General features: G+C 39.9%; 1 protein-coding gene and 1 long non-coding RNA gene across 6 annotated transcripts in view; one reads left to right on the top strand and one right to left on the bottom strand.

Moving 5' to 3' along the window:
* The window catches only part of GABRG3 (gamma-aminobutyric acid type A receptor subunit gamma3), a 529,212-nt gene that overhangs the window by 110,367 nt on the left and 394,487 nt on the right, over positions 1 to 24,358 (bottom strand). The gene's annotated exons all lie outside the window — the stretch shown is intronic.
* Positions 2,084 to 6,428, top strand: LOC122172229 (uncharacterized). Its single transcript, XR_006172322.2, has 3 exons — positions 2,084 to 2,389; positions 3,665 to 3,733; positions 6,380 to 6,428. It is a non-coding gene; the product is annotated as an uncharacterized LOC122172229 (long non-coding RNA).

A 24,358-nucleotide genomic window follows, 5' to 3' on the forward strand; every position in this document is an offset into this window, starting at 1 on the left:
TATATCCCAGATTATATTTTTTTAAAAAGCCCCAGTCCTGTACATATTTATATACAAGCTTAACTTTGAATAATCACATTGAGAGTAAAAGTTAAATATATGCATCACTTTTTGCAGGACCATGGAATATTCTCTGGCTAAACTGATGTCAAAGATTTTGGGACACATTGGCTTGAGTCACAATGGAAAATCCAAAGTGGAGAGAGCTCACCACATTCTTCAAGTGAAGCAGGATCCTTTCTTTAAAAATGTAAAGACAAGTTTTGAAGGGACTTGGTTCTTCCTTTCTACCACACACAATACAATGGGATGGTTGTATTACTACGGTGTGGTTATTGGAAAACATGATCACTCTAGCAAAATTTCCTTCATATAATCAGTTGTAAAAAGACTTATACATTAATTAATGATGGATAAGTCAACTTACAGATCTACTTAAGATACCTGCTAATGCTTCTCACTTATTGTGATTAAATGGGTTATTCTTCACATAAATCAATAAGTCAACCAAATTTAAGCATAGTATTATCAGTATGATCAGCTACAATCAATGCACATTTAAAAAAAAACAGTTTATTGTAACAGGTGGCCTCAATTTTTAGAACTGCATTAAATACCGCCAAAAAAAAATATTTGCCTCAATTAATTTGCTTCAGTGGTATTCCAAACCAAGTTCTTATCTGCATCCATAAATATTAATCAGAGTGATTTCCAGTTAAAAGAATGTTCATGGGAAACAAAAGGCTAGTGCAGGAAGGGTTTGCCCAGCTAACTTGAAACTTCCAGTTTCCCTCCTTTTTATAAAAAGTTTCAGTTATCCAACTGGGAATGCAGAAGCAATGCCAAATAACTTAGGTGACTGTGGATAGCTAACGATATGCCAAGTCAGTTATAATTAATAGGCTAAAGAGTTCAAACTATTTCATACAACACATTTATGAAAATCAAAATATATTCACAAATCATTTGTGACTGGAGAAAAGGGCTAAACGAACGGAATAAATTATACATGAGTCATAGTTTGACCAGCTCGCTTCATGTTATATGACAGTAATACACTATAAAACAAAAACTATCCTCTTACAGAGCTCAAGGGACCAAAAATACGGATTTAGACCTATGTTCTTGACTTTACATTTTCTGACAAATACTTGAAATGAATTTGGTTAGGGAACATTATCAACTGATGGTGCTTGCAGATTGGTGGCTTTCTTAATGTATGCTTCCCACAATATACATGAGTATCAACAGTTGCTCTATCATAGCGAGATCTGTTACACTGGTATAAATCCAGAGTAACTAGACATAAACAGAGTTATACAATTTACATTGTCATAATTGGGATCCAAATATGGCCCATCCTTAATGATAGGGAAAAGACTGATTAACAATCTATTATCCTTTTATGGAATAACATCACATTCTGGGGGACACATTCATTCAATATACTTAGATGTCCAAATTCTATCCTGAACTACACCTTACGCAATTCCATTTCCATTCCTGAATCAATGGAGTTCCATGGGATGTAGGTGAAGGCAAATTTTGGCCTTAAACTAGTGAGAACACTAATACTTCAAAACGTAGTGCCAGATCTTCTTACCCAACTCATATTGAGTAGTACTTCACCTTGCAAATACTTCTATTGGTTTCAACCAATAAGTGAGGGTAACAAACTCTGACCTATAATGTTCTACCTGCTTCACAAGTGGGATTTGTTTGACTGATCATTTGTGGAAAAGGAAACAAATGTTTCACTCTTTCCTTACAATGGAGGAGCTCATCACCATTACAAATTAGCTTATTAAATACATTGCACAATGGCCATATTTATTTTCCTTTACCTTCCAATAACTATTACCCTACCACGGATAAATAGAAGTTGATTTTCCGGTGTTTTTATTTTTAAACTGTATTCCTGTATGTGACTAATTGTTTTGTCCTAATGGTTAGTGACTTGCTGAAAGCTATGTCCTGAGTACTAAATAAAATTAATGAAATCACTATAGTATTGAATATGCATATTCATCTTCAAAAGCACTGATATTCACATAAGCATACATATGCTTGCTGATTGCATGACCTTTTGAAAAGAAAAGAAAAGAAAAGAAAAGAAAAGAAAAGAAAAGAAAAGAAAAGGTCTTAGTAAAGCTAAAATAAATCTACTGTTTTCTTGTAAAAGAGACTGTGATTTTATGGAGATAATAGAACTTCAGCTTTTCTTGCAGGGACTTGTCATCTAATAAAAACACATCTCCTTACCACTATCCTTTCCCTGTTCCCTATTTTCCTTGTACTGTATCTCAGAAGACATGCTTTCCCCCCAACATTAAGGGCTGGTTGAGAAGGCAGCAACGTATCTTCCAAAGCAGGCAGCCTATTTATGAAGGTAAGCAGGTACCTCCAATATCTCTTCATATTTGGAGTTGCCCTAAACAACCTAAGTGTGCTTAAGACACAGTTAAATTTATAGTTTCTATGAAATTCTTGGCATTCTCTGTTGGTGTCATAACTGTGCTATTTATTAGATAAACCTATAAATAGACATCTCCCAGTCCACGAGAACATTAATTATACATACAGCTTCTCACAGATCTATGTACTGGGTGTTTATGGAACTTATTTGTGTATGTAGGACACAGACTGTAAAACACAAAGCTAGTCATTACCTCAAATAAATTGAAAATATTAGTAGATGTGCCAGAAAGGCACAATCAATTAGAGTTCCCTTCTGTGAGATGAATGATTTCAGTGGGAGTTGAGTGCTCAGCTGTCTGTTTCCCTCTTTTCTCCATCTCCCTCACTATTCCCCAGACTGATGTCCTTATATTGTATATTAAGGCTTCAGTTCTGTGAAACACTTATGTGCATGAATAAATGTATGCATGTGAGTTTTCCATTAAATCTAAATTATAGATGTACAGTGTATTAGTACTATCACTTGTAATTCACCTTATAATACAATTAGCTGTCAGCTCAAATGTCCAGCTTCTTTCTAGAGTTGGGCCACAAAGGGTTTGCATGTCAGCACAGATCTCAGTGCCGCAGCTGACAGGAAAAACAAACTCATTCAGATAAAATGAGGAACCTCCCTAAATCTCACCCACAAGTTGCACTCAACTGAAATCTTTGAGGATCTAGAAACTGTCATTAACTTTCTCATAATTTTTTATTTTTGCTCCCCACAATGCTTTTGGATACCAACTGGGGCCAGAAGCAGAAGTATTAAAACACAGTAAAAAAGGCGGTTCTACTGACTGACCAGCTGCAGAAGTAACAATGCTCACCCGCAAGCCTGTGCCTATGAAATTTCTGGTATTGTTTTGCCAATCAAGATAATACAGACGATGAGCTTCTAAAAATATACAAATTGAGTTTATCTATCACTACTATCTGAAATTCCATATATTTTTTAAGGCCAAAATGGACAGTGATAATAATTTAGCTGGGCCTTCAGCATAACACCAGCCATCTCACCCAGTTATTCATTCTTGCAACGGAAAGAAATATTCTCAAATAGTATGTAAGCAAACACGAAAGAGTCCAATGACTTGTGATAGAACTGTACCATAACTTTTGGACTGAATATCTTTCTAGATTTAAAGAATCCAAGTGATGAAGACAGACTCTTATACCAAGCTTTCCTTCCTCATTCTCTCCCCAGTTCCACACACAATTGGCTCATAGACTTGCATTCCAGTTCTCAATTACCTCAATACACCGATGAAATAAGGTACGTGATTTGCAGTGCTGGAAATCCTTGAATGCCCCCCTACGCTAGTCATGTTGCAGGACGTTTCATAGGCAGTGACACTAGGAAGTTCGGGGAGCTGTAGTGTTCCAATACAGGTATATACTTGCAGAGCTCTGTTTGAAAGACTACAACTCCCAGAATATTCCACTCTTTCACATACTGCTGCAGAGACTTTTTAAAGATGATACCTGTTACAGGAGAAAATTTGGGCAATCATGAATTATTAGGGAAAAAAAACTAGAAAACTTTTCTTTACAATTTACAAATTTACATTCTGGAGTCCATATTGGGTTAATTTTAGGCAGCATGGGAAACTGAAATACAGAGGATTTTCACACAGGAAAAACAAATCAACAAGATGGATTGTACATCACAAAAACATTTTTTCAGTGCTCGTTTTAGCACTGAAAGGAGTGGGACACCATCAGATCATTTTCCATGAAAACAGGGGCTAATGTTTGACTGGCATAACTAGAAAGTGGGATGCTACTATAGCAGATTCAATAATTTATTCCTTCAAGCTTTACATGACTTGGATAACAATGGCCTAGGAAGTGGATTTGAAGGTTATAGTCTATTTACAGCCCTTCCAACCACTCTACCTCCCTTTGTACTAGAGAGAGTATGATCTAATTTATGTTTGAAATCCTCTTTGCTATCTTGACTAGAAGAGATCTTGTGTAGAAGACATTTTTGTTCACGTGCTTGATGTGAACTGGCCATAGTCAGTAGACTCAAGGATGTTACAGAATGACTGCCAACCAAATAGCAAATAGAGAGCTTATTGATGGATATTGTTTTCCCTCTCCCCTCAAAAGTATTAATAGGTGAACAGTGAACATGAAAGAGAAGTTCTGAGAACAATTAATAGAATCAAGTTTAATGCTGGCAGGATTTATGTAAACTTCTAGAACACTGGTCAGAAGATACCCCTCACTCTCTATTCCCAGTATTCCTGCAAGATTATTTTTGTGACTGCCAACTGTTCAGTGGTTTTGATACAAGGATTGTCCATAGGGACTAGGCTGGAGCCCACTGAAAGTCTGTTTTCACTTCTGCCCTAAATCAGGTTTTGAACTTAGACTGTATCAAAGGGGGAAATCTAGTACGTCATCCACTGTACACTAGTCTTAATTATTTTGTAGCATAAATACTGTAAAGGTTATGAAAATATTTTTACAGTACCAAACAGTTGTGGGGAAGTGTTCCATAAATATCTCTGATGCCCAAGAACATTCCAAAGAGTTTAATGAAAATAGAACTCCAAAAGAAAATAGAAGTAGTCTCACTGCACATTCTCAGACTGGAGAGTCAGGTGTACAAAATGAAACACCTCAAATTCCTACATGTATCATCATCTCCTTTGAACAGCACTTTTAAACCAGGGTTGGTGGCAGTTGCTCAATATTTATGCCATGCCCATGCACACATTTTTTTTAACATGCTTTATAGAATGAACAACTGTTTGGATCTGTCCCAGAGTTTGTGGATAACAGTGGTTATACTGAAGGTCAGGTTCCCTTCTTTTCTACCAACATAGCATACAACTTTTCTTTTTCAGTGTTTTTGAATTTTGTAATCAATGCAGTCAACATTATAGTTTTCCTGGAAAGTGCAGAGATTATATGTCTTGATGAGCTAAACCCATTTTCTCTCTCTCTCTGTCTCCTAAGTATTTTAATTCACAGCTTTTGGTCATTATTGACTTCGAAGCTGCAAAGGCAGCACAATATTTTTCTTGGCTGATTTAACAATCTGTTATCTGAGGTCTCCAAGTTCACTTAGCATGATCCTCATCTTTTGGGTCTCAAACAGTGTGGACACACATTCTGTCAAAGAGCAGTGACTTTTTTTATAATGGCCATAGCCAATCTGAAAACTGTTCATTTACTTGACCTCAACTGATCCTTGACCTTGGGAGACTGACACAATGTTAGATGCCAAGATCTTCATGATAATTGGCATTTGGATAAAAAGACTTTGTGTATTTTATTTTTACTAGCAGTTTGGAGGAACAGTTACAAAGTCAGAGCAAATGTTCTCTTTTTCATGAAATGGAGTAACATGTTCCATATGGAGATGTTTAAAGTCTGTAAAACTGAAAGGCCAAATCCTGAGGGTCTTAACCACAGTTTTAATTCAGCGCACAAATGTGCTTTAAACACAGAAGCTGTAGTAAGGGTCTATGTAGAGACTCCCAAAGCTATCAGAAGTGCAGAGGATATAGGCTTGCAGCCCCCCACCAACCAGTATATGGGGTGCAGCTTACTACCTACTCTGTGCCCCTATGTGCTTTGCTGACCATTTGTGAGTGGGGAGTGAAGCAGCCATGGTTCTATTTACTTTCTACCTCCTTTGGAGTTCTACAAACCCTAGGAAAATAAGAATGGGGCAGACCACATTTCCCACTGAAGAGCAAGGACTTGAATCCCACATAATAGCCAGGTATTGTTCAACTTGTGGCTGTTTGAACCTGCATAAAGGCAAGGCAGAATGTGGCCTTCTGTTTCTCCCATGTCTGTAATCAGGCCAACTCCAGTAGGATCCAATTGGAGTTGACGTGAGTGAAAACTGAATAAAAATCTCAACATTTGACCCTTATCGTATATTATCTTTTTAACCCAGGGACAGGGAAAAATGGAGGAGTCTTTGGACTTCACAGTGGGAGCACAAGGTACTAGTCACATTCTAATACTCTTCTTACACTACAGTATTGTCTTTTAAGTCCAGAAAAAAATGGAGAGCAGCAGTGGGGAGGAAGGAATTTGTTATAAATCACTAGGCTACTGCAAGATTTCCTGTCTGTTCATGAAAACCAAGGAGAACACATCACCCCCTTAGAGAATTGAGTGCTGCCAGCTAGAAGGATTCACAGAAGAGAATTTTCTTTGTGGATTAGACAGGTAGACATTGTAGGTGTTATTCTAGTTTGGCTTAGACATCTGAAGATATCAGGCAACATGGTACATTTTAGGACATACAAACTAAGAAATAGCATAAGAGCGTAAGAGGATAAAAAGGGTATGTCTGTCTATATATAGGCAGCAAGAAGATTCTGTGAAATTCTTTATAAAGTATGGATACACTAATAGCCTTAGGTAGGGTGACCAGATAGCAAATGTGAAAAATCGGGACGGGGGTGGGGGGTAATAGGTGACTATATAAGAAAAAGCCCCGCACATCGGGACTTCTGGTCACCTTAATCTTAGGGTATGTCTACACTTTGAGCTGGAGGTATCAATTGCACCTCAAGGAGACATATCTGCATTAGCTCTGATCAAGCTATCGAACTAAAATAAGTGGGTAACTGCGGTGGAGTGAGGAGCTAGCCACCCTGAGTATTATCCCATCCAAGATGATAGGTATGTATCTGGGGCAGCAAGCCCCTTACATCACTGCAGCTACAGACTCTTTTTAGTGTGCTAGCTCAGTCAGAGCTGGCATAGGTATGTCTCTTCAAGCTGGAAATTACACCTTCTAGTTCAAAGTGTAGACATACCCTGAGTTACTAACTATACACCATTTGTCTCACCCCAGTAGCTTTTGTTTAAAAGTTTAGGAGTACAGTAATGGCTGCTTAAGATACTTATTTGTTTGCAGTATCTGTGTACTAAGCAATTTGTGTGCCATCCTCTCCTTGAAGGTGACTGGGAGCTATTAATAAGATTTAAAATGCAGCCATGGATTTAGCTCTGCGTAATGCTTTCTAAAAAGACTGAAGATGACAAAATGCTAGCTTGGGCTTCAGCAAAGAGATAAGGCAAGTGCAGGAAGAGGAATGTGAATCCTAATTTGCCCTGATATCCCAGTTATTGATAGTTCTGGCAGAACGATGTTTAACCCCTGTTTTAGATCACAGTTGTATCTTGCTTAGGCCCTGTCTACATGCAAAATAACCAACTTCAACAATATTAGCTAGGCTCTGTTGCAGCTCTGTAAATTACCATGCACACGAATAGGACCAGAGAGATAATATATAACACCAGCCTTCAGTTCTGTTCATACAGGTTGCAGCGGTTAGCCAAAATTTGGTAACAAAGGAAATAGGTGAGTTCTCCCTGCCATCATCAGAGCCAGCCTTAGTACTGTTGCGTGAGCCTGTGATTTTTTAAAATCTTTATCTTACCCTTTTTACTGCAATCACATCACTATGCACAAAGATGGCATAAGGATTTTGAGGGAGATCAATGAGATGATTCTTCAATATCCTCCCGGACAACTAAACAGACAGACTTAGCTTTAAAATGGAGACTCTTTGTGTCCCTCAGCTTCCTGTTGTAGAAATTGAGGCCAGCTCTATGTGCTTGGGTCTGTTCCTTGCTGCACACATTTAAAAAATATCTTTCAATCCACAATCGTTTTTTTATACCTGAGTACAAAATGCAGCGTGTGCAGAGCATTTTACAAACATTAGGTATTTAATCATCACAACCAATGCTTACCAACACGGCAGGAATATTTTGTTTCCATTTCAGGGATGGGGAAACTAAGGCGTTTAGACCGCTGACTACGGCTCATGGGGCCCAGGCTGTGGGGCTATAAAATTGCAGTGTAGACATTAGGGCTCAGGCTACAATACAATTGTGTAGCTCCACAGCCCGAGCCTGCAGACTCAGGCTCTGAGGCTCAGTGATGAGGGTTTCTTACCACAGTGTAGACCAGTGATCCCAAAACTTTTGAGGGCTGCACCCCCCAGCTCTCTCAGAGCTATGGTCAAGAGCGAGGCCACAGCTCCAGGCGGAGGGGATGCAGGCAGGGTAAGGGGGCCTAGGCTGGGGCTGCAGCTGGGGGTGAGGCAAAGGCTGGGAGCAGGGCCGGGGCCAGAGCCATGGGCAGGGGCCGAGGCTGGAGGCAGGTGCGGGAGCAGAGCCGCATCTGGGCTGCAGTGGGGGTCAGTAGCCAGGCCCCAGCTTGGTGTGGATCTGCACTGAGGCTGGGGACAGGGCCAGGTGAGGACCAGGTGCTGTGGCTCCCCCCAAAACATGCACACCCCACAGTTTGGGGACCTCTGTAGACATACCCAAAATGACATGACTAAGGCCATAGAGGGAGTTCAATGTCAGTCAGGGTTAGAATGCAGGATTTATTTGCTTAAACCAGTAGAGAAGGCTGAGACTCATGCTACTGAGGTAACCTATTTAGCAGAGGAGCAGAGTGAGTTGCAGGCAACTGGCTGCGAAGAAGGAAGCTTGCAGTGGACTAAGTGCCATCAGCAAATGCCCAAATGACACTGAACTGTAAATTGGTTTGGCATTCCCCCAAAACATGTGGACCTACAAGCAGCTTTGGGAGGATGTGGTATGGGAAAAGGTATTAATTCATGTTCTTGAGGGGGAAAAAATCAGAATAAAAATTTCACTCCGACAAATTCAAGGCTATCATCATAAGGAGATTTTTATTTTAAATAAAAAGCACAGAATGGCCTTGACCACCTGGAGGACCTCTGTCCATATGGTGGGGAATGATGAAGTTTCAGAGGCCTCAAAGGTTGATCTCCCCTTGTTGCATGCAAATAATGTTTAATATAGACCCTGAACATAGCCATATGATGGCAAGTGCACTGATTATACAATTAATCATAGAATCATAGAACTGGAAGGGCCCTCAAGAGGTCATCTAGTCCAGGCCCCTTCACTCAAGGCAGGAATAAGTATTATCTAGACCATCCCTGACAGGTGTTTGTTCAACTTTCTCTTAAAAATCCCCAATGATGGAGATTCCATAACCTCCTTAAGGCAATTTATTTCAGTGCTTAACCACTCTGACAGTTAGTTAGGAAGTTTTTCCTAATGTCCAACCTAAACCACCCTTTCTGCAATTTAAGCCCATTGCTTCTTGTCCTATCCTCAGAGGTTAAGAAGAACATTTTTTCTCCCTCCTCCTTGTAACAACCTTTTATGTACTTGAAAACTGTTATCATGTCCCCTCTCAGTCTTCTCTTCTCCAGACTAAACAAACCAATTTTTTTCAATCTTCCCTCATAGGTCATGTTTTCTAGACCTTTATTCATTTTTGTTGCTCTTCTCTGGACTTTCTCCAATTTGTCCACATCCTTCCTGAAATGTGGACACAGTACTCCAGTTGAGGCCTAATCAGCGCGGAGTAGAGTGGAAGAATTACTTCTCATGTTATGCTTACAATACTCCTGCTAATACATCCCAGAATGATGTTTGCTTTTTTTGCAACAGCATTACACTGCTGACTCATATTTAGCTTGTGATCCACTATGACCCCCAGGTCCCTTTCCACTGTACTCCTTCCTAGGCAGTCATTTCCCATTTTGTATTTGTGCAAAAGATTGTTCCTTCCTAAGTGGAGTACTTTGCATTTGTCCTTAGTGAATTTCATCCTATTTACTTCAGACCATTTCTCCAGTTTGTCCAGATCATTTTGAATTTTAATCCTATCTTCCAAAGCAATTGCAACCCCTCCCAGTTTGGTATCGTCCACAAACTTTATAAGTGTACTCTCTATGCCATTATCTAAATCATTGATGAAGACATTGAACAGAACTGGACTCCGAACCAATCCCTGTGGGACCCCACTTATGCTCTTCCAGCATGATTATGAACCACTGATAACTACTTTCTGGGAACGATTTTCCAACCAGTTATGCACCTACCTTATAATAGCTCCATCTAGGTTGTATTTCCCTAGTTTGTTTATGAGAAGGTCATGCGAGACAGTATCAAAAGCCTTACTAAAGTCAAGATATACCACATCTACCACTTCCCCCCCATCAACAAGGCTTGTTACCCTGTCAAAGAAAGCTAGCAGGTTGGTTTGACATGATTTGTTCTTGACAAATCCATGCTGACTGTTATTTATCACCTTATTATCTTCTAGGTGTTTGCAAATTGATTGCTTAATTATTTGCTCCATTATCTTTCCAGCTACAGAAATTAAGCTGACTGGTCTGTAATTCCCTGGGTTGTCCTTATTTCCCTTTTTATAGATGAGCACTATATTTGCCCTTTCCCAGTCTTCTGCAATGTCTCCAGTCTTCCGTGATTTTCAAAGATAATTGCTAATGGCTCAGATAGCTCTTCAGTCAGCTCCCTTGAGTATTCTAGGATGCATTTAATCAGGCCCTGGTGATTTGAAGACATCTAACTTGTCTAAGTAATTTTTCCCTATTTTAGACTCTGATACTACCTCATTTTCACTGGCATTCACTATGTTAGATGTCCAATCGCCACCAAGCTTCGTGGTGAAAACCGAAACAAAGAAGTCATTAAGCACCTCTGCCATTTCCACATTTTCTGTTATTGTCTTTCCCCACTCATTGAGTAATGGGTCTACTCTGTCCTTGGTTTTCCTCTTGCTTCTAATGTATTTGTAGAATGTTTTCTTGTTTCCTTTTATGTCCCTATCTAGTTTATCTCATTTTGTGTCTTGGCTTTTCTAATTTTGTCCCTACATACTTGTGTTATTTGTTTATATTCATCCTTTGTAATTTGTCCGAGTTTCCACTTTTTGTAGGACTCTTTTTTGAGTTTTAGATCATTGAAGATCTCCTGATTAAGCGAGGGTGGTCTCTTGCCATATATACTTCCTATCTTTCCTACGCAGTGGGATAATTTGCTCTTGTGCCCTTAATAATGTCTCTTTGATAAACTGCCAACTGTCTTCAATTGTTTTTCCCCTTAGACTTGCTTCCCATGGGAAGTCTAGTGATGCATGTTAAAATAACCCATTGGTAAGTGTGCATGTTACAGGTCCTCTTTTGGGCCCAGTCCACTGAGAATATGAGTCTGTTACAAATCCTGTTAAGATAGACTTGCGTTCTTTAGCTCAAACTGAAGCAGCTAATTCTTTTAGCTTTGGAGGTCCCCAGTTCAATTCACAGTGTGTTACCCTAGATGATACCCTTCATAGTAACTTGCTAGAACAAGAATTTCTTTTGTTTTCTTTTTTTTTTTTTGTAATTTTGTGGAGAAATTATGTAAAGTGATCAACTTTTTAATAAGACTCCCAAATTTAACTCTAAAATTAAAACAAAAAATTAACTAGGGGAAACACCAAACTGTTGTACTATTTCACCTAAGTTGTAGAAAAAAAATAAATTCCTGGAAAATTGCTTCCCTACCTATAGTACATATAATATTATAAAACCATTGGGCACCTACATTTTGCAGCTAACCCTTCCCTCAGCTTTATGTTAACATGCCCAGTTGACCTAGGTAAGTACTAAAGTTGCACAAAACATAATGCAAATCAACCACAGCTCACTTTGACTTTCTTCATTTCATATTCATTACCCATGTACACATTACAAATATGACACAGCAAGACTAATATTCATCCACATATCTGCTTTCAGAATGTGCTCTGCTGAAAGGAACAACACATATTCAACCAAACTTTTCTGCCATGTTGAGAAAAAGAATCAATCTAGAAAAGAATAGCATCTAGAGTCTCCCAATATAATATTGCTCTAAATAGTCATTTTCTAATTCCACTGCTGCTCTCTAGCAGTGGGGATTAAATCTTCCAAATATCATTCATATGAAGCTCCTGTACATTTCCTACAAGCCTTAGAAGTAGTCCCAGATCTTCAATTTTGAACATATAATCCAGTATTGTCAATCGCAACAGTCAAAAATCATGAGTCAGGGTCCAAAAATCAGATTGGCTTAAAAATCATGAGATTTAAAAAATTATAAATGTTGGGGTGGTTCTAATTTGCTTTGTATTTTTTAGCCTCTACAGTTCACATGTTCCAGCTTTTCTGAATAACCATGAGGGCTAGAAACCGGTTAAAATGAAAGCTAAGATATTCATGTAATCACTAGACTCTAGGAGCTGGGGCTTTAAGAAAAACACTGAACATCATGAGGTGCATGATAAAATAACATGAGTTGGTAACAATGGAATCCAGGAAGGCCTAATAGCGCATCAAAATGCCACCTAAACATATGTTGTTGGGTTTTTTTGTTTTGTTTTGTTTTGTTACAGAGAAGTATAAAATATCTGATCTCAGAGAACTTCAAGTAATAGAGACTTTGTAACTTCCATTTCTTTGTTGTGTTGCTCCTGTTTCTCCCTCTTACTTAGCGAGGACAAGATGGCGAGAGGATGCACATTCTGCCACACCTTCTACTGTATCTTTACCCTTGTCTCTCTTTACCCTTGTTTCTATTATTTTGTTTAACAAGTATCTGTCTCTGACTGCTTTCTTACTTAGTGCTGTGTCTGATTTTGACAGAAGATCCATAACAGAGGATAATTCATGCACAGAACTAGTCCACTTCCATGCTCAGGACTATCCTATATTGGGTAGGGCCCTATATAGTGTTTGTACTGTCCTGGTCAGCTTTGGCAGAAAACCAAGCAGGAGAAAGCCAGGCTGCTGCCTCTAAACTGCTCAAAGCTATTTGTCTTTGTGGATATATATTGTTACAGTGGGAACAGTAGTGTTATAGTACAATAGCTAATGCTGAAATGCCCCTTTCATTGCATTAATAGGAGCATTGCCAGCAGGTCGAGGGCTGGGGAATGAAGACTGTTTGGCAGAAGCTTTTTCTGCTGAAAGAGAAGCAGATTTTAAATAATAAGTAAGATGTACACATGGTAACCACAGGCAACACTTTGATGGAGGGGATGGCTTGATGGTTGAACATCAATATTTAGCTTCCTTGTAGCTATTGGAGCATTGGCTCTTCTAGCCCTCACTGTAGATATATTCCATTCCTTGCTGTTAACTGCAGATGATTTCCAACAGGACTTTAAAACTTTAAGCTCTGTCTGCTCTTTGTGGACATTAAAGGGCCTATGGACCAACTGTAGCTTAGTAATGCTATGTGTAGATACATTTCATTTTAAACTGCACTCAGGATGCAAAGAGATATATAAAGATACAATTATTCAGGTGTATTATTATTATAGGGACATACTGAATGGACCTCTTCCAAGATGGAAATTGAGCCTTATACTCAACAGTAATGGTTGCTGTTTGATGGGACTAACATTAGCATAAATTTTGCTTACTGAAAATGTATTTAGCTAGTGCCAAGTAGTCAGGTGTAAAATTCTAAGGTCTGTTTTTTTGATACTCAAGTTGCCAAAGAAAGATCAAGGGTTGTGTGTGTGTGTGTGTGTGTGTGTGTATATGACTACTCAGAGTGTCTGAGCAAATGGTGTCAGGGTTGAGGAAGCAAGAAGCAAAGTAATTCCAGAACATGAAATGTACAAATTTCATAGGCACTTTTTCTTTTCTTTTCTTTTTTTAAAAGCAAGAAAATAATAATAAAAAACACACAGAGACTAAACCCAAGGGAATTCATGGCAAAAAGAAAAAGTGTTAATAACACGTTCACAATGACAAATTAAGCAAGTCAAGAAAAGCAGAATTGAAGTTGAAGCTCAAATTGAATTTATGCTCAGAATTTCTCTGTTTATCATTTGGCAATTCATGATAAATACGATAATCCAAACTGAAGTTTTTTATACGTCTGCAAATTACTATATTGTACAGCACAATACATGAGTACATAGATATTGATGTCCTCCCCCCAACCCCCCACACTAATAGAGTGCAAGCAAAAACACAGTGAAATGTTTAAAATGTATATAGCTTTTTAAAGACATGCACTGCTTAAAAGATTTTTTTTAAAATTAAATAAACCAATTTATGGAATATTAACCAAATTGAATCTATCAGTGCTGCTGCCTACATCTAGCATTTTCATTATCTCTAATTCCATTCTCTAAAGCTAAAAACAAATAGAGATAAAAATAAAATATTTGTCTTGTGAATAGGTGCCTTTGAATTATAGGTTAAATACAGCCCAAATCCCCTGAGACTATGCTAATCCTATGGCTGCTCCTCCTCCTTTGGCCTTAACTCCCCCCCCACACACATATTAACCTAAATGCTTCTTCTCTAGGCAATCACTCTCCTTTAGATCCAGGTTGGGTAACAAGCCATCTACGTCAATGACTCACCAGAATCCACTTAATATTTCCTAGCAAGATCAATATCTGCTAACAGAATAGGGAGTTTCAGGGAAATGACACCAACCTCTAAGACCACCCTTCATTCAAATGTCCACTGAAATGCATGTGTGTTTTAGGTGTGGAATGACATTATGACAGGGTTTCCACAATTGATAACTGGCAAAACTTGTGCCTCTACAGCTGTTTTTTGAAAGCTAAACGTGTGGATTCAAAGGAATGCTTGCCGTTTTGTATGTACTCAACTTCTTCAGGTAGGAGGTGAATTCAAAGAGCAAATGGAACCATGAGCATCTGTTCCAATGACTGATGAGATTTAGAAGTGGGTCAGTCCACTGAAATCTAAAAGCAAGACTCCTTTGAAGTATCCAAGGTTGATGTGGTAGGGTTTCCAAAGCCATACTCATGATTTATCTTCAGCAGTGGTGAATCAGAGCCTTTGCTTGCATGAAGTGCATAGTCTTCTCTGGCAGACAATGCAACTATACTTTACAGAAGAGAGAATAGCACTATGCATTAGTATTGAAGTGTGGTGCCACACTGGAAACAGAATAGATAAAGACAGCTCTTTACTGTTATCACTCTGCTCCTTGTGTGTTCAGTCTTATCTGCTGACTTTACCAACAAATACATTTTTACTAATTTATATTCCTGATTGCTCTGTAGACCCAGCACAAATATGAAAGAAGGAACTGGATTCTCTACCTTCTGCATTATTGGTAAAATGATTTACCAACTTTCAACTTCGGAGCTGAATTCTTCCCATCAGTTACATCTGAGGACAGAACCTCTATTACTATTACTATTATTACTGGTGATAATGTGAAAATCCGAAGGGATCCAGAAGCTGAACCGTGTCCTAAGTTGAATTATCCAGGTTTTACATTCAAATAAAAATATGTCTTTCTTGTGAAATTAAGTGTCTTTTATATGGGATCACTGAGCTACAATAGACCTGGAACTCCATGACACCGTTTTTGCACAGAGTAGAACCACACTGAATATCCTTTATGACTAATGACATTGAAAGCACAGTGTTCTGTCAAACTGTATTCTGTCAAACTGTCCTAGTCTACTCAGTATTTTTGGAAGCACTCATATCTGTACAGACCATAACTATCTAATTTGAATTTGGAATGGAAAAGACAATGTTTTGGTTTTGTCTCCTATATTCAAAGAGTTATGTGACACCCTGACCCCAGGAGCACCCCAAGGCCAAAGGGCTAGTGATACCTAGTGTGACGGGTTGGATCACAGAAACCCCCTTGGGAGCTGCCACCTAATGTGCAAAGACTACCCCTCTGCTTCTGTTTTCCCTGCCAGCTCAGGACTCCAGCACCCTGTCTTGCTGAGCCAGACACTCCCATCTGCTCCAACACGGACCCAGGGTCTGAATCACTTGTCCCAAAGCTGCAAGTTTATCTGAAAACAGCTCACAAAAGTGTGCTTGTCCTTAGCACTCAGATGCCCAACTCCCAATGGGGTCTAAACCCAAATAAATCCGTTTTACCCTGCATAAAGCTTATGCAGGGCAAACTCATAAATTGTTCGCCCTCTATAACACTGATAGAGAGATATGCACAGTTGTTTGCTCCCCCAGGTATTAATACATACTCTGAGTAAATTACTAAGTAAAAAGTGATTTTATTAAATACGGAAAATAGGATTTAAGTGGCTCCAAGTAGTAACAGACAGAACAAAGTAAGTCACCAAGCAAAATAAAATAAAATGCGCAAATCTATGGCTATGTCCTCACTACCGGGGGGGGGGGGGGAGGGGGGATCGATTTAAGATACGCAAATTCAGCTACGCAGCTGAATTCGACGTATCGGAGCCGACTTACCCCGCTGTGAGGAGGGCAGCAAATTGACCTCCGCGGCTCCCCCGTCGACGGCGCTTACTCCTACCTCCGCTGGTGGAGTAGAAGCGTCGATTCGGGGATCGATTGTCGCATCCCGACGAGACGCGATAATTCGATCCCCGAGAGATCGATTTCTACCCACCGATTCAGGCGGGTAGTGTAGACCTGCCCTATGTCTAATCAAAGTGAATACAGATCAACTCACCCTCAGAGATGCTGCAGTAAGCTTTTTCTCAGACTGGGCACAATTCTTTCCCCTGGTACAGCTCTTGCTGCAGCTCAGGTGATACCTAGGGGATTCTTCATGATGGCTCCTCTCTCCCCTTTTTTCTGTTCCACCCCTTTATATATCTTTTGCATAAGGCGGGAACCCTTTGTCCCTCTGGGTTTCCACCCCCCCTCGCCCACTGGAAAAGCACCAGGTTAAAGATGGCTTCCAGTTCAGGTGACATGATCACATGTCACTGCAAGACTTCATTGCCCACTTGCAAGCACACACATATAGAGGAAGACATACAGGTAAACAAAGCCATCTGCAGATAATGGTCCTTGTTAATGGGAGTCATCAAGATTCCAAACCATCATTAATAGCCCACACTTTACATAATTACAATAGGCCCTCAGAGTTATATTTTATATTTCTAGTTTTAGATACAAGAGTGGTACATTTATACAAATTGGATGATCACACTCAGTAGATTATAAGCTTTGTAATGATACCTTACAAGAGACCTTTTGCATGAAGCATATCCCAGTTACATTATATTCACTTATTACCATATTTTTCTAAAACTATCCCAGTTACGTTATATATTCACTTATTATCATATTTTTATAAAACCATATAGACTGCCCAACGTCACACCTGGTACTGAGTAGTGAGTCTCAACTGGCCTGATCAGCAATTATCTTCAGTTCAAAACAAATATCAGTATAATATCAGAAATTCAAAACACCCTCCAAGAACAGCCCAAGTGATGACTTCTAGTTCAGTTTGCTAATAGTTCATATAGAGATCCTACAAATATGAACTGCTGACTACAATACAGCACTGAAAATAGTATGGGAATAGGAATCCCAAATTTCTAGGTCTCAAACGATTTGGAAGAATACTCCCAAAACTGTAAATGACTTATGACCGAAAGATACATGAAATTCAAGATTCTTCACAGATTGTACTGACACAGCTCCAAAGGATTTGTTACTTAAACTCAGCTATTTAGCTTGTTCAGCCATAACACACATGCCAAGGGAGCGCCCTGTAGCAACCCTATTCTTCAGTAAGGTCCTTAAGTGAATGGATTTTGCTGTTCTATTCACTTGTATTTTCATGTGCATCTCGGATTACACTAGATACCTGTTCTAGCTTTGAGTGGAAATGATTTTTTAAGAGCAATGTTGATATAAAAAAATGTTCATTATAGCAAAATTATAAAACAAAGCCAACACCCAGCTGGGACCAATGAATCAATTCCCTTTGGGGGACAGCAAGGCTTTAGTGAATAACCTTTGCAAGCATGAACCAGTTTAGTGCTTGCAATCTGATATGGCAATTGTTGTTAGAATTATACTTAAGGAGACACAAGCTAAATTTCCCATCATCTTACTTAACCTTTCACTTCAAACCAATCTTATTTTATGTCTCTAACAAAGCTTTTATGCTCCAGTTGCACAGCAGTAGGTAAATAATGTTCTCCATTGACCCTATCTTTGAATTCTACACAGGTAGCACTGCTTCAGGCTGTCTTTGTTTTGCTTCTTTTCTTCTTATTGCTGTTTATCCCAACACGTGTCTTTCAGAAGGTTTGCAGTAGTATTAATACACTCTTTATTGAATATCTAACTGCTGATACCTCATCTACTAATGCACCTATTACCAGAGTCTAGAACTGGAAGGGAAACTTGTCCCATCCAACCAAATGTTGGATTTTAAAATGTTTCCTGTTCCATTTCAGGAGGAAACTGAGCCCTGTGAAGTTTTTCCATGTAAAAACAAAGAGAGCATCCTGAATAGCCAATAGTGCAGTGCTAAGGGCACTCACATGTGACGTGGGAGAGACAGACTCAAGTCCCTACTCTGTCTAGTTCAGAGTTGGGACTTAAACCTGGGTCTCCCACATCAGGGCCCTACCCACCGGGCTCTGGGGTATTCTGGGGTGCATCTCTCTCAATGTCTTCTGTTGGAGCTGTTCTACTTTGTATAAATATTCTTTGGAAGAGGGACTAGAACCTAGCTCTCTCAAGCCAGGTTAGTGTCATAACCACTGGACTATATAGACAGTGTCTCGAGGTAGCTATTTTTACATAGCTCCAACAGGAGACACAGAAAGAATAGCCCACACCCTGGATTTTAGGGCACTCACCTGGGATAAGGAAAAGCCAGATTTCCAATCTGTGGTCTGAAGTATGGCAGCAACTGGAGACATGATTCTCTCATATCCCAGGTGAGACCCCAGGGTATTTGGGAGGGGAGAGGAGGTGGGTGTGTGGTTTTGACCAAAAATTCCATCCTGGATCTGAGAAAACTTTCCTGATGAAAGTTGTGTCAAAGTGGTATATTCCTGCAAAATCTTTTGGTTTTGATGATGCAGCATTCCCACTTCACCCCCCAAAAAGTTCCCAACCAGCGATACCCAAATCCTTGCTATATGCCCACCTAACTATTCCATCGGCATAGCTAAGTGTATGAGAATACGCTCTGCAGAGTGACTGCATTTCTTTACTCTTCATACGTACTTGTGCAAAATAAAAAAACCTATTTAGGACACACACACACAAAATCATTAGATCAATGATATACAATACCCAAGCTATGTGGGGTCAACAATATCAATTCAAAGGATTCAACAACAGCCAAACGAAGTACTTTTGAGCTTTGCACGTCGTCTGGGATTTAACGGCTCTCTGCACCCCTTCTGTGACAATAGAATGCCTCCACTAAATGCAATTTAGGGATTTCTTATATAATCTGATCCTTCTTATGACAGTAAATTCAGAAAAGAGGATTTTTCATCACCTGCCAAAAAGCACTAGTTCCTTATTTCTGAAGCTGTAAAATAATGCATGTGCTCTGACAATTTGTAGCTTGTTTTGAGAGGAGTTTTCAAGTGAAATCCTTCTGATGCAGAGGGCACCAAATGCAGTCGAGCTGCCACTGTACCTGCTGCACAAAGAGAGCCAGGCCACAGAGAGGTCACAGCCACCTGTACCCCATGGAGCCATACCCTGCAGTAGAGCCCATGATGAGAGTGGCTTTGTGGAAGGGCAAGGATAAAAATGAGGCTTTGGTCAGTGAGTCCACAAACAGCCTGGACTCCTTATGCTCAACTGCTTTTTGATTGGCTGTGCCTGTGACCTTCACACACATTTTGAATTGGGGGAAGGCTGGGACAACTTCATCCTTCCAATTCCAGTGTTTATCCACAGAGCAAAGCCCCTTTGTTCAGGTGCTGCATGGGACCAGGATTTCACCTTCAGTGGCAATCTCCACATTTCTTTTATGCCGGCAACGGCTGTGCTTGGAGGTGTCGAACCCCTTCAGAAGACACTGTGGAGGTCAGTGTCACTATGTAGCAATGAATTCCTTGCTATGTAGTGGTGGTGCAAACTTCACTGTAAGTACATCCTGTAGCTTAAACCATGCCGCCTGACTGAGTGTGTTCAGTGAAGAAACAACATTTGTTCCACACTGATGCTGTGTCTAATGTCTTTTCACTAACGTGCTGCATCTCATGTGATGTGCAGGGCTTTCAAAATGTTTCTGAAATGTAAAGGAGGAAACAAAGTAAATTTCACAGTGACCTTTCTTGATCATAAAAACATTAATTGTGATCTCTAGATGGCTGCTCGGACTATGCTATTCACTGAGTACCCATTGCATGCCAATCCATGTGCAGACCAGCATCAGATTGGACTGAGTAACAATGAATTATATGGCTCTCGCAGCTGGGTTTGAAGTGTTACTATGGCAACAGAAAAAAGGTGATGTTGAGATTTTGAGACACATAAAGAAAAACTATTAAAATAATTAGGTAATGATTTACCTTTCTTATCTTCTGTTTCCAGGGCTACTTTGCAATCCCCATTTTTGAAGTGCTTCAGATCCTATGAACTTGTTGCTAATTTTCAGACTTAGTTGTTCTTGGCTCTCTGGCTAAATAACAGTGTCACTGGTCAGAATCGCTGTTATACTGGTGCACCACTTGCAGGGGGAGTTTATATAATATGTCACACTCCATATGTCAACACTACAAAAAAGACACACCCCCACCCCTATCCTGGAAGTAAGTCTCAGAGCCCGGATCGACTGACTTGGGTTCCTGGGGCTCACACTAGGAGCTATTTTTAGCTGAAACCTGGCGACGGGGGTGGGTCTCAGAGCCCAGCCTCCAGCCCAAGCCTGAACATCTACACTGTTATTTTTACACCTGTAGCGTGAGCCCCAGGCCAGTTGACCCAGGCTCTGAGACTTGCTGCTGGGGTCTTTTTTTGTAGTGTATATGTAGCTGCAAGAATGTCACCTACTGCTCCTGTAGTAGGCAGATTAGGGGCCTGTTTCACCATTGTGTTACTCCAGTTTTATAGCAGTTTAGCTCTGTTGGTTTTAATGGAGTTACACCAGCATAAAAGCCAGAATAAATGCAAAAGTTACTCAGTCCCTAACGCAGAATCCATGGATCTCAGACTTGGGCTGGACAGAGCCTGTGAATGCACAAAATTTGGATCCAAGAATCAATGTGGGGGTGCGGGGAGAAACTGCCAGAAAAGGTTGGGATGTACCACTGGAAGAGGAAAGACTGGCAGAACACCAAGTCAGGAGTGCCAAGAACACTTTGATTTATCGTCATGAAGTTTTCGGTTCTGAGAAGGCTTTGATCAGATGGCATTTCCCCAGTACTCCAAATGAAGTGTACATATGCTGTTATATGACCAAACCCACCTCCTTTCGGGGATCTGGCTTTACTGGGAACTCAAATAATAACAGAACAGAAACTTCAACCTAAGCTTTCACCTCAAGCCTTGCTATTTTTAGGGATTCCTGACATATCTACCTGTCTCTGCCTTTAGTTTCATAAGAATAAACCATATCTATCATAAAGAGCCAACAGAATTTACTCAGCAGCTTTAGGCGGGATTCTAACGCCAGCCAGCAGGGTGAGTTAGCAGAAAATCTCTCTTTCCCTTCCTAGGCGGTGTCATAGATTCTACAATCCTATTACAGATGTGCTGTGGTTGGGGCTTGGATCTAAGTGCTATTTCAGCTTAGCTTGCTGCTGTTCACGAGTAAGCTAGGTATTTGAAACGTATTTGTGGGATTTAGGTGGTTCAGTTTCTCCTACTTCCCGTCAGCCCCTCTTTTACAGTTGTGGCTCTTTATCTTGTAGAATCCAAGTTTAGAGTACAACAGTGTTGTTCAGATGAAAAGATCTTTATTACAATGGCTATATTTAAAGGTTAATTAATGTGATTGCTGATAAATCATTTTTCTGATAGTGATTCATCAGACTGAAAAGGTCAGTCCAAAGACAAGGTGAAAAATGTACCAAGTGACTTGCCTGTAGTGGTAATGTGGAAGAATTTGACTGTTATTAACAAAGATTATTAATCCATAATAGTCTGAGTGCTAAGAAGATACTGAAGACCTATTCTAAACAATTAGAACTATCACAAAGAGACAACATAAAGCCATTTTACGAAACAATTGTTAGCTTTGCTTAAATTGAACTCAAAGAAGCTTCTATAGCTAACAACAAAACACTGCTTGATGGACCATGTTACAAAATATCTTTTATTATTGCTGAAAAATATGTAATTTTTCTGATATATTGTGTTTTTATTTACTTACACTTTCTCCAAGGCAAGTAGAACTGTTGACAATACAGGTTATTTTCCTCCATAAGTATTATGGGAGAAGGTGACAAATATAAAAAAATAAGGTAATAAAACAGAGTTGCCGTCAGTATACCTATTATCATAAAAGTGATATCAGTGATTTATTTTTATTCAATTCATCATGTTTGTCTATCTTTCCTCAGTAGTTAAGTTGTTAATGTAATATACGAAGGAAGTCATTCCATTTCTCATAATTTTGTTATTCTTGTCAACTACATTTTATAGCTAGGAATTGGTTTTACATGCACGGGGTCCACTCCAAAGTCCTTTAAAATAAATGGATATATACTCACTGACCTCAAAGAGCTTTGGATCTGACACATCATGCTGAATGCACCCAGGCTGCACTCAAAGACTCCGAACACCTATACCTCTTTGTTTAAGTTCAGAAAAGCTGGATGCTTTCCTAATATCCCAGTAATACAAATTGGGAGGCACACCTCTGAAATAATTCTTGAATCAATTTTCTGACATCAGACCAGAAGTCTTCCAATTTGGACAAACCCAGAAGATAAGAAGAAGAATCCTTACAGCATCCCCTCCAATCTATTGTCATGTATGTAGTATCTATTTTATTTTGCAAGACTAATGAGAATATCTATTCATAATTTTCTTCTAGTATTATATCAGTGAGGGGGAACTCGCAGGCCATTATGAGCAGCACATTTTATCTTTCCAGTTCCCTGGAGAGATCTGTTGGTTCATTTCCTTTTCCCAATACAGCTGCAAGCCTCCTGCAAAATGCTAAACATCTCAACTCACATTGTCAATATTGCCCTGTAGTTCTGTAATAAAGTGCACACAATACACATTTTTTTATCAGATCTGATTAGATTGTAAGCCCCCTACTGGGGATACATCTAGTTTAAGCTATCTTTAATTCCTGGATTTTGTAAATAATATCTTAACTGTAAGAAAATCCAAAATTCTTGTCAGTCTAACTTACATTGCTCTTGTGACTGTGTAGCTCAATTTTCTACAAACTAAATGTAGACTAAGATCTGGATGCACAAAAGGAGTGAGGCATTGTGATGCTGAGCATCACGGCACCTGATTTTTAGGTGCCTGGAAAATCACTTAGTTAGGAGCCAAAGATCCTATATGATGAATGGGGAGATAGAGGCACCTTAGACTGTGATTCACAAAAGCCAGTGTGTTAGGCAGGGAGAAGCCTAAGCCAGTTAATGGGAGATGCTGAGGAGATGGGTGTGTGTTAAGCCCCACCGCTCTCAAGGAGAGAGGTGCCTGAATCCATTCTTCGTGGAAGCACCAATCTCTGTTAGCCATCCACAACAACTGAGGACCCTTTTTGGAGTTAGGCATCTGAAGTGTTTTTTGCACAAAGCCAGGGAGGAGAAGGAATATGACACCTCCCTCATGACTTTTAGCCAGTGGTTAGGGTACTCAAATGGGATGTGGGAGATCCCCAATTCAAGTCCACCCTCCACCTGAGGAGGAGAAGCAATTTGAACAGCAATCTGCCACCTCTCAGGTGAGTGCTGAAGTCACTGGGCTATGGGATATTCTGATGTGGGGCTCCTTCAATCTTTCCTGTTGAAACTGTTGCACTCCAGATAAATAGGGTCATTAGAGCAGGGGGGCTGGATTGTGGGACTCCCTCATCTTGGATGAGTGCTCTAACCACCAGGCTAGAGTCATGTTCAGGCTTGTGCACTTGCTCTGTCTCTCTCAAAGGGTCTCTCCCCCTGTCCCCGCACCTCAAGTTTAGAGGCTGCCTCCTGGACTGGGCCCCACAGCCAACTCTTGGGTGTCCAAAGGACTATCTTCCCCTGGTTTGTGAGTCACTGTGGCTGACTGAAGGACAGTGAGGTAGCCATGAACATGATCAGAGGCAGAAACAGAGCCATTTTGGAATCTTTTATGGCCATCGGGTG

The sequence above is a fragment of the Chrysemys picta genome, chromosome 1 (genome assembly GCF_011386835.1).
Source record: "Chrysemys picta bellii isolate R12L10 chromosome 1, ASM1138683v2, whole genome shotgun sequence".
Taxonomy (NCBI): Eukaryota; Metazoa; Chordata; order Testudines; family Emydidae; genus Chrysemys; species Chrysemys picta.